Source organism: Homarus americanus, unplaced genomic scaffold, assembly GCF_018991925.1.
Source record: "Homarus americanus isolate GMGI-L3 unplaced genomic scaffold, GMGI_Hamer_2.0 scaffold7911, whole genome shotgun sequence".
Lineage (NCBI taxonomy): Eukaryota > Metazoa > Arthropoda > Malacostraca > Decapoda > Nephropidae > Homarus > Homarus americanus.
The window spans coordinates 459,268-471,325 of record NW_024749318.1 but is presented as its reverse complement, the minus strand read 5'-3'; the positions used below and the strand labels follow the sequence as shown (position 1 = coordinate 471,325).

General features: G+C 46.0%; 1 protein-coding gene across 1 annotated transcript in view; it reads right to left on the bottom strand.

Moving 5' to 3' along the window:
- LOC121853336 overlaps positions 1–12,058 on the bottom strand; it is a 40,351-nt gene that overhangs the window by 20,466 nt on the left and 7,827 nt on the right. The window lies entirely within an intron of this gene.

Here is a 12,058-nt window from a genome sequence, read left to right as displayed (position 1 = left end):
TAATAATAATAATAATAATAATAATAATAATAATAATAATAAACACTGATCATTCTAAACTATAAACATTACGATAATCATTAAATAAACTATACTCCTAAACATTACCTTTACCATGTTTAAAAAAAAGAAAAAAGAATAACAATTTATATTACACCAGAAATACGTATAAGCATTATCAATTCTGGTAAACATTTAAACACGCGCACAAAAACAACACTTCACTATAAACTTGCAGAAAACATTTAGGTAAACAGAAGATTAAACAAGCGTCAACAGTTTTCCCGCGCTTCGTGTAAAAAGAGAAAAACTCTCCAATGATTTTCCCGCCAAAAGTGACCATTTGGCGGGAACCAGCCTTGCATCCCTGAAAAGGCGGGAAATAATCAAATTGTCGCCTCCTGTAAACGAAATCAAGGGCGTCTTTTCTCAAAATAATTCGCATTAGAGGGTGAGTGTGATGCCTCGAACACTACTTTTTTCATTGTGTTTCACTCACTATCGATGTGTTTGCCTTTTATTTCTTCATCTTTAGTTCTTATTTCATCCGGTTTGAATGCAACTCGTCTTTAATGGAACGTGATTGGTCGACTGATGTGTGACGTATTATATGACGTATACACAAGCTGCTCTTTATTTACATGGGGATCAGCTGACCAGGATGTGGAGGTAAATAGTGAGAGGTGGTGGAGTGGTAAACTGTCTTGACACTGTTTTGGGGGGGAGGGGAAGGGGGGAGAGGAGGGGGCTATCATCACCATAGGAAGGAAGAGTGAGGCACGGAACAGAAGGATGTGAGGGGAATGGGTAAAAAGAGAGAGAGAGAGAGAGAGAGAGAGAGAGAGAGAGAGAGAGAGAGAGAGAGAGAGAGAGAGAGAGAGAGAGAGAGAGAGAGAGAGAGAGAGAGAGAAATACACCATAAACAAAAGAAAAAAAAAAACACACACACACACACAGGTACAGGTGAAATATGTGTTGTGAGAGTCTTTGTGTCAGTGACTTACGTGTGTGTGTGTGTGTCTCTGTGTGTGTGTGTGTATGTGTGTGTGTGTGTGTGTGTGTACACCAGTGAGGGACGGTCTTGGTCCGCCTCCACCCAATAATTTTGTCTAGAAGAATCTTCACCAGTTCACGAATCATTAAACTATTAAATTATTTACTCGTTGGCAACCCTGTATTATCCTATGTGCACAAAAGATAATTCTTCACTTTAGAGACTGTGTGTGTGTGTGTGTGTGTGTGTGTGTGTGTGTGTGTGTGTGTGTCCTAATCCATCCTGACATAACCAAATTCTACTCAACCCTATCCTAACCTAACCTAACCTGACCTGATCTGACCTGATCTGACCTGATCGGAAAAAATTTGATTTTTTTTTTGTCATGGAAGAAATTTGTCGTAGTGGATGGCAAGGGGGGAGTCTGGTCCTAGCAAGCTGGGTATGGGGATTCTTGTCCTAGCAGGTCGGTCCTAGCAGGTCGGTCCTAGCAGGTCGGTCCTAGCAGGTCGGTCCTAGCAGGTTGGGTGGGGGATTCGGTCAACCATTCCACTCGTCTCTTAACAAGCCTCGACCTGGTCCTAGGCACAAACAAGGACCACTCACTCCCCCTCCTGCTGGGTGCTGAGCTCAGCCAGCCACCCAGCTTGAATTTTTAGCACGGCAGCTCTTCCATTTAGAGAAAAAACTGAAAGGGGGTAGAGGAGGAGGGAGGGAGAGAGACGGGGGTGGGGGAGAGGAAGGAGGGAGTAGGTAGGGATGGAAAGTGAGGAAGAGAGGGAAACAGAGTAGTATGAGGGGGGGGGTAGGGGAAAGAGTGGGGAGGACAGTGGAGAGAGAAAGAGTGAGGGGGAGAGAGGGGAAAGGGAGGAGAGGGAAGGAGGGGGGGGAGAGTTGGTTAAAGGGGATACTGCTCTAAAAAGGACTTTACACTTGCAATAGAATTTTACAGTCTAACCAAATACCACGTTGAATACCGCTACACTGTACACTCAAGGGTTAGGTTTGGTAAGGTAGAAACACTCGATCGGTTCATCTCTATTTTGTTAGTTGCAGACGATGATGATAATAATAATAATAATAATAACAATAATAAGACCTCAGATAGTTTACTAAGGTCTTTAAACCACACATGATCACGTACATCATAATCCACCACGTACAAGGTATAAATCCACCACGTACAAGGTGTAACTCCACCACGTACAAGGTGAAACTCCACCACGTACAGTACTGATCAAACACACATGTAATCCACCACGTATACATGATCACTTACAAGGCATTAATACACCACGTACATGATCACGTACAAGGCATTAAACCACCACGTACATGATTAGAGACGCATGTAATCCGCGCCACACATGACTAAGCATGCCAAAAATCCTATTAGCATATGACAATAGGATTACGTCAAGAATTAAATCCAGCATCTGTCTTCAGTGTGTGGCGACTCCTAGCCTTTACCATCACCTAAGTCACCACTCTCTCTCTCTCTCTCTCTCTCTCTCTCTCTCTCACTGTCATCACTATCCGCTGTCAGTCATCACCATCATCACTAGAATGTCACCATTACGTCTCAAGGAGGAGCACAGTGACGTTTCAAGGAGGAGCACAGTGACGTTTCAAGGAGGAGCACAGTGACGTCTCAAGGAGGAGCACAGTGACGTCTCAAGGAGGAACACAGTGACATCTCAAGAAGGAGCACAGTGACGTTTCAATGAGGAGCACAGTGACGTCTCAAGGAGGAGCACAGTGACGTTTCAAGGAGGAGCACAGTGACGTTTCAAGGAGAACACAGTGACGTTTCAAGGAAGAACACAGTGACGTTTCGGAGGAGCACAGTGACGTTTCAAGGAGGAGCACAGTGACGTTTCAAGGAGGAGCACAGTGACGTTTCAAGGAGGAGCACAGTGACGTTTCAAGGAGGAGCACAGTGACGTCTCAAGGAGGAGCACAGTGACGTCTCAAGGAGGAGCACAGTGACGTTTCAAGGAGGAGCACAGTGACGTCTCAAGGAGGAGCACAGTGACGTCTCAAGGAAGAAGGCAGATGCAATGCTGAATGAGTATTGGGGAGAGTGAGGGGAGAGACAGTACTGTGTGGGGGTGGAGAGGAGAGGGGAGGGGAGGAAGGATGTGGTAGGAGGAGAAGGATGGGGTAGGAGGAGGGAGGAGGGGGAGGAAGGAGGGACGGAGGGAGGGCGGTGTGAGGTCCCCACCCCCCACAAAAAAGATGGACCTTGTTCCTCGTCGGTGTGTGGAAGTAACATGATTACCTCCACCACACACTGCCCAGAGCTGATGACACACACACACACACACACACACACACACACACACACACTACTGTCCTGCCTGGTCTTCTTTCTTCATTGTTACATAAAAGGAACTTCTAGAATACAAAACAGACGACTAAACACTGACCCTTTTGACTCTATCACTGATCATATCCACAGCTGCTGCACCGCCCCCAATACCGCCATCTTTTGCCACCTGAGATCTCTCGCCCATGAGTACGTGTTTGACATCAGAGCCACATCGCATCCATGTAGACGACCTCCCACACCTCAGCGTTCTTCTATTTACTATCCACCTATCCTCCACTACCCAATCCAACCATCCACTTACCCCCCGACTACCCTGGTCAGGAGCGCCCAATGGCAAATCATTGAAGTGGGAATTACATCATTTTGTCCATTAGTGGCTGTTTATTGATCCCAGCGTGAGGCAGTGGCCATCCTCCAGAACCCCCACACACCATGCTCCAGGGCCCCACACCATGCTCCAGGCCCCACACCATGCTCAGGGCCCCACACCATGCTCAAGATTTACACACCATGCTCCAGGGCTACACCATGCTCAGGGCCCCACACACCATGCTCAGGGCCCCAATGCTCAGGAGCCCACACCATGCTCCAGGGCCCCACACCATGCTCAGGGCCCCACACACCACATGCTCAAGGGCCCCACACCATGCTCAGGCCCACACACACCATGCTCCAGGGCCCCACACATAGTCTAGATGCAATCCCGGCCGCCATCTTTGTGTCATATGACCCTTAAACGCGTCATCTGTGTCTCTATTTAAGGGGAGGAAATTTAACGTACAAAGCTTTGGGGAGAATTAGGGTCCAGGGTCGGCCCCGCTCCGCTGAACAGGGACGCTGGGGGTCAGAGGAAGGCCCGAAGGCTGCTCGCTGGAGGTGAAGACAGACACACACACACACACACACACACACACACACACACACACACACACACACAAGGCGCCAGCCATGTTGGCCTTCTATCTAATTATCCAATTTGAATTTGATTAGCATAGCAATTGTGACGCAATAACACCTGAGGGTGGTCGCTTGTCCTCCTCTCCTCACTCAACATAAACATTTTCACAATAATTAAAAGTTCTGGTGAGTTTTATCTCAAGGTTCCGGTGAGGAGAGAGTCTGGGTGGCGAGGAGAGAGTCTGGGTGGCGAGGAGAGAGTCTGGGTGGCGAGGAGAGAGTCTGGGTGGCGAGGAGAGAGTCTGGGTGGTGAGGAGAGAGTCTGGGTGGCGAGGAGAGAGTCTGGGTGGCGAGGAGGGAGTCTGGGTGGCGAGGAGGTCTGGGTGGCGAGGAGAGAGTCTGGGTGGTGAGGAGAGAGTCTGGGTGGCGAGGAGAGAGTCTGGGTGGCGAGGAGAGAGTCTGGGTGCCTCAATAATCACAACAGACAGAACCAAGCAACCAAATTTAACTAAATGAACTTACAAGTTTTTAATTAGGTTTAGGTTAGGTTAGGTTTGGTTAGGTTAGGTTAGTTGCATTGGATTAGTTAGGTTAAGTTATATTGGGTTCATTAGGTTAGTTACATTATGCCAGTAGTTTGATCAGGAAGTTAGATTAGGTTGGCTCAATGGCAAAAACAAATGAATAAAAATCTTTAGACTCATACGATTTTCTTTATATCCTATACAGTTAAATTCTGAAGGAAAGAGAGAGAGAGAGAGAGAGAGAGAGAGAGAGAGAGAGAGAGAGAGAGAGAGAGAGAGAGAGAGAGAAATAAAAGACCTTCTGTGTCACCCATCGACAACGTGTGTCCGTTTTCTATCATTAATCACAGAGAACGGTCGGGGCCAAGACAGCCAATGAGGGTCCGCCACGTGTCGCCCGTCAGCGGTACATTTATCTTCACACATTTTTTCATTTCCTTTTCTTTCTCGTGTTATTCTACTGTGTTCATTTTTCAGATTGTTGATAAAATAAAAGTGAGTTTAAAATGTAAAGTAAACAGGACACGTGTAGCGTTTGTGTGTGTGTATGTATGTGTGTATGTATGTATGTATGTATGTATCACCAATGTTAACAGACGGGAAAACAATTCTTAATTATACTAAACCAACTGAGGAAACACAATCCGTTATCAAAATACCGGATTGTTTCGATATTAAAACACAAACGTTGAGATAAGTACTTAACCAGAGCCAGGCACAGTGTCACAAAGGTTTGGCACTCATGACCTTGGTAATGCCACTTTTGTCATCTGTTCCTGGATTTAGGGGGAGGTGGGGGTGGGGTTGGTTAGGGGGGTGAGGGGTTGGGTTAGATTAGGGGTGACACGGGACAGAGCAAAGTGAGATGGTGGGGCGTGATGTGGCTGGGAGGTGCAAGGTGACGCGGGGAGGTGCAAGGTGAGACGGGGAGGTGCAAGGTGAGACGGGGTGGTGCAAGGTGAAGCGGGGAGGTGCAAGGTGAGACGGGGTGGTGCAAGGTGAAGAGGGGAGGTGCAAGGTGAAGCGGGGAGGCGCAAGGTGAAGCGGGGAGGTGCAAGGTGAGCTAAGGAGGAGAAAACTGGGGAAAATAGATGTCGAACGATGTGTGTGTGTGTGTGTGTGTGTGTGTGTGTGTGTGTGTGTGGACTACAAATCCACATGTAAATCTTCCTTCACAGTAAAATAATTCATCCGTTATGTCACATTGGACGCAGTGATCCCAGCCTCACTTAACAGCCAGCCCCCAGTAGTGTCTTTTATGCTCTCGATAAAAAAATAAATAAAATAAAAAATAAAATAAACAAAATCTCCCAAATAAAATATAATAACAAAATAAATTAAATATCCCTATAAAAACACCGCAAAAGGCCATATATTACAAAAACATATATATTGAAATTTGTTTTTTTTTTTCCGATGAGTCTGTGTTTATGTAAGCTGGAGAGAGGCTGTGGTAGCTGTCCTCTGTACCCGTGTTACCCCCTCCCTCTAAGACATATATTTGACAGACTAACAAATATTTATGGCTGGAGGGACAGTTTGTAATGTCTAAATTATAATTTTCTTTGTTAAATGGGGTAAACGCTTTTCATGGTGAAGGGAGGGGGGAAGGGGGTGGGGGATGAGCGGTGGAGGAGGGGGTGGGAAGAGAAGATGGAGGGGAGGGGAAAGAGGGGTTAGGGAGATGGGGAGAAGAGGAGACAGAAGTGGGTGGGGGGGGGGGTTGGAGGTGGGTTTATAAATGACTAGAGTCACATATATAATATCAAACCTACACACAAACACACACACACACATGACCCCTCCCTCCCCTTTAATCGCAGTTAAGAAATATGACTCCAAGAAACAGAAAAATCAAATTTAAATGTAAATTCTGGCCATGAACCGTAGCAGGAGAACGAGACAGAAGGAGTCATTGATTTAGGTGGGTAGCGCTGCCTGGCCAGACCCCGGGAGAGTTGTGCGATCACCCGGGAGATTATGGCCACCATTGCTCTACACATCCACCAACTCTGCTAACGTCCTGGAAAAGGCGTCCTAATGGTCTTGAGTCCGTGGGAAAGATGTGGGAAGGGAGAAGAAAAAGAAAAAGAAGAAGAACTCCAAACTTCTGGACACACAGAGATAACGAGAGACAAGAACCGAGGTAAAATGATTCTGGAAACTCAGGTGATTGTGAAGCAAAAGCCGTGGAGGTGAGGGAAGTGACGGAATGACTGAGGTGAGAGAAGTGACGGAATGACTGAGGTGAGAGAAGTGAGGGAATGACTGAGGTGAGAGAAGTGAGGGAATGACTGAGGTGAGAGAAGTGAGGGAATGACTGAGGTGAGAGAAGTGAGGGAATGACTGAGGTGAGGGAAGTGACGGAATGACTGAGGTGAGAGAAGTGAGGGAATGACTGAGGTGAGGGAATGACTGAGATGTGGGAAGTGACGGAATGACTTGAGGTGAGGGAAATGTGGGAATGACTGAGGTAAGGTTAAGTTAAGTTAGGTTAGGTTAGGTTGTGAAAGTTCCTCTGATTCCTAGCCACAATGACTGATGTAAGATTTGAACGACCTAACTGTTGAGTGGTCCAGTCGTGAGGAGAACGTTAGTGACTGTTGACTGGCTCAGACATGTGAAATATTCGACTGGTTCTGGCCATATAAAAACTCCTTGAAGCTGGTCTTGGCATTGGGGAAACGTACGTGTGTGTGTGTGTGTGTGTGTGTGTGTGTGTGACTGGTGACTGACTGGTATATACTCCACACAATTGATAAACGTTTGTAACAGGTAGGTAGAGAGTTCAAGCCTGTAGAACATGTTTTAGACTTGTGACTGGCTGACAGGAGACCCAAGCGTGTGGAAACATCAGGTGGGTGATTCCAGGGCGAGGAACGAGGGTTAAGGCGGGGGCGAGGCGGAAGGTGGGCAGGGGCGAAGGGGGCCGAGGGTGAAGGCGGGGGCGAGGGGAGGATACTGATGTCTCCTCACTACTATCAGTTTCTAGCCAGGCGGAATAACGATACCCTCCCTGGATCCCCGAAGCACTCCCTCTACTCCCTGGAATCTCCCTTGATCTGTCCTAGTAGCCTTGCTGACGGGTACTGAGGAGTGTCTTGTCCTACTCTCCCTTACCCCTCAGATCCTACTCTCCCTCACCCCTCAGATCCTACTCTCCCTTACCCCTCAGATCCTGCTCTCCACCCCTCAGATCCTACTCTCCTACCCTCAGGATCCTACTCTCCTCACCCTCAGATCCTACTCTCCTTACCCTCGATCCTGCCTCCCCACCCTCAGATCCTACTCTCTTAGCTCCCTCAGATCCCACTCCTTACCCCTCAGATCCCACACACCCCTCACTCCCCCCAGATCCCACTCCCCACTCCCCCTCAGATCCCCACTTCCACCTCAGATCCCACTCTCCCACCCCTCAGATCCCACTCTCCCCTGCCCTCAGATCCCACACCCCCCACTCCCTCAGATCCCACTCACCCTCAGATCCCACTCCCCACACCTCAGATCCCACACCCCTGGCCTCAGATCCCATTTCCCTCACTCCCTCAGATCCTACTCTCCCTTACCCCTCAGATCCTACTCTCCCTTACCCCTCAGATCCTACTCTCCCTTACCCCTCAGATCCTACTCTCCCTTACCCCTCAGATCCTACACTCCCTCACCCCCTAGGTCCTACACTCCCTCCCCCAGATCCTGCACTCCCTCACCATCGACCCACCGAAGGAGTCTTGAGTCTTAGAGGAACTGGAAGACTGTCTGCAGCTTTTCCTGATCTCCGTGATGACGCTTGGAAAATCACGTGACCAGTTTTGCCGTCTGGTCTCTTGATTGGTCTAGGAGTTATTGGGGGACATTTTTGGTCTTTGTGTTAACGGCTGCTGCTGGACCGAAAACTATTACAGAAATTCTTTTAGAGTTTCTGTGTTTTGGTCTCGTTTTGGTCACCTTCTTGAGGGTTGAAAGAGTAACTGGTCTCCACTAGTTCTATCAAGATCACCATACAGCCCCCAACAGTGCTACCAAGATCACCATACAGCCCCCAACAGTGCTACCAAGATCACCATACAGCCCCCAACAGTGCTACCAAGATCACCATACAGCCCCCAACCAGTGCTACCAAGATCACCATACAGCCCCCCCAACCAGTGCCAAGATTCACCATACAGCCCCAACAGTGCTACCAAGATCACATACAGCCCCTCAACTAGTAAAGCACAATGAATTTCAACCACTAACTAGCCTCTAACTAGGTGTGTGCTACCAACACCCCTAACAACACTAGCCCCTCAACACCACTAACCAGACCCAAAAGACTCGAGCACAATGACCTGTACAGCCAGAGTCTTCCTGCTGGGACTGACCTGCATAATAACCAAACTTGTACAGCGTGTGTGGCCAGCGTGTCGTGGTGGAGTGGTCGGGGGGGGATACAAGACCCGAGACCCGAGAGACAAGTAATTCCAAGACGCAAAAACCTAAGACCCAAGACCACTCAGCAAAGCGCACAGAGACCCCAGTAGCTGAGAGAGATGCACTTGGGAAGTGTAGGTTAGGTGGGAGCGGTGGTGGTGATGCAGTAGGTGGTGGTGGTGGTGATGGTGGCAGATGGTAGGTGGTGGTGGGTGATGGTAGGTGGTGGTGGTGCGATGGTAGGGTGGTGGTGTGTGATGGTAGGTGGTGGTGATGGTAGGTGGTATACATGACTTGCTATGATCATGTTTTAAGTATGCTATATACATGACTTATTATATACATGACTTGCTATATAAAGACTAAGTATATGACTAAGAGCATGACTTGCTATGACTATGGCCAAGTGGCCACATGACTATGCTTATTCCAAGTGCTGATCCATGACTTGCTGACTAAGGCGATCCTGCTGCTGCTGACCTGCTGCTGCCCAGTGCTGCCAGCTGCTGCCTGCCATGACCTGCCATGACTACATGCTGCTGCTGCTGCCAGGCCACATATGCCATATGCTATGCTGCTGCTGCCAAGGCAGTGCCATGACGGCTACAAGGTGGTGGTGGTGGTTCGTCGCGGTCATTGCGTAGAGGAAATAGAAGACAATTAAAACTACACGATATCATTTACCTTTATCCTTGGAGTTTGTTAATTAGACAGGTGACAGGTGTTGCAAGATTGTGTTCGGAGTTTGTAAAGGAAATATAACAGAAGTTACGAGAGAATGGTAACTTAGCTTTCACGTGCACCACTAAAACAAGTACTGTATTAGCTTTTAAGAGTCCGTGATGCTCTTAGCTTTTGTCACGAGGAACTTTTAAGTGCATGGTAATCTTAGCTTTCACGTACACTATATCAGACAGGTATGGCAATGAGGTCGAAATACCAATAACTAACAAGGGTAATTTTGGTCTCTAGCTCCAAGTTGGTTAATGTCCCTGTATCTTAACGTTATCCTCTGTGTTAATTGCATCTACCTGTGGTTACCTGTGGACTCGTTAACCCTCTAAATGAATAAACAGTTGTTCTCGAGACTTAACAACGATACTGGTCTAACCCCCCCCCCCAAAAGAAAAAACACACAAACCAATATGAAACCTAACCTAACCTAACCTAACCTAACCTAACCTAACCTAACCTAACCTAACCTAACCTAACCACGAACGGTCAGGTGGGGTTCGGGGACATCTCGCTCACTCGACTTCCTGTGAACGCTTTATTAGGCGCCACCAGGTATATGATTGTTAATTTTATTGTCGTTAATTACGAATGCATCGAGTCTCGGGGCAGTATCGTCGCCATTTTAGGAGTTATCTTCGTGCTGGAGTTTAAGCGACCCACTCGGATGCTGCGAGACAACCTTCACTATGTATGTATGTATGTATGTATGTATGTATGTATGTATGTATGTATGGGCGGGTATACAAACAATGTACCTAGACAGTGCAGGTATACAGACAATGCTACACAGTAAAGGTAATATGATCAAAGATACTCAACAAAGCCATCAGATTCTTATTTCAACTTCGGTCCTTTGCTTAGGCTAAGTACACCAGCTAACAGCACCATTCACCAGCGCTGACCACCAACTATGTTACCACAACAATACTGACCAAATGATCCATTCTTGTGGGTGTTGTAGTGGAGTGAGTTCCCTGTCACTCCCCGTCACTTCCTCACGAGTCTCCCCCCACCTGTCCCTCCCGTCCCTCCCTCATGAGTACCCCTCCCTCCCTCCCCTGTTCCTCCCTCACGCTTCACTGCTCCCAAACACTGTTGCCATCTCTGAAATCATGAGTCACGAAGGTTATCTGATAAAATTGGCTATACTGATCCCTCACTAAAATCAAAACAAACTTAATAAATTTGACTTAAATCAATATCCTAAACGGGCTTAGAGTCAATGTTACCACAGTAAGCAAAAACACAAAAGAATTACATTAAAACATTAAATTTATGCTAGATATGGTGAATTTTCCGCTTAGTTGGCAATACTGATATTAGCAGCTGCCCGTTTTTTATGCTTCCTCTCGTTTTCTTTGTCTCACGCCGCAGGGGAAACTTAACCAATCCATAAAAAAATAGACAATATTTAATAGCTACTGGATGACTAATAGCCACACCTGTTTGTACCATTAATAAACTTTATAAAGAGGAAATTAATAATAATATCTGAACCACTAAACCAAAAACAATAGACTAAATGATGAAAAAGTCATATATTTTTTGTAGTTTTTTAGTTTTTTGTTATTCTCAACGGTTGGGGGTTATCTGTGCCGTTTTTTTTTACTGTTTTCCGTTGTTCTGTTGTGTTTATGTATACTTCAAAACGGTCAGGGTCTTAAGTGCTGTTCATCGAGTCTTTAAATTTTAGTTACTTACACACACACAAGGTCTTTAATCACCATTCATTCTTAGTTTCTTCACAAGACAAATTGTTTTACATATCAATAATTTTCACTTTTCTCATTGACACTAAAATTTAACTTTATAAAAACTTTCACAATAAAAAATGAAGAAACAAAATTCCATAGGACAAAAAATATTTAATAAAAACCCAATTAATACGACCCAAAAATTAATTAAGAGACCATGAGGAATTAATTTAATCCGAAAAACCGTAAATTAGATCAAAATACCTAAATTAATTTTACATAAAACCTTCGAGTATTAAAATAATTAAATATTATACAATAAAATATCATAAATTAATTTTGACATAACAAATTATTATAAATAAAATTAATTACAATACTTAAATAATTCCTAATGATTGAAAGTAAAAAATAACAAAAATGGACATCAACTGAGAATAATACAAATTAACAAATTAATTAGAATAAATAT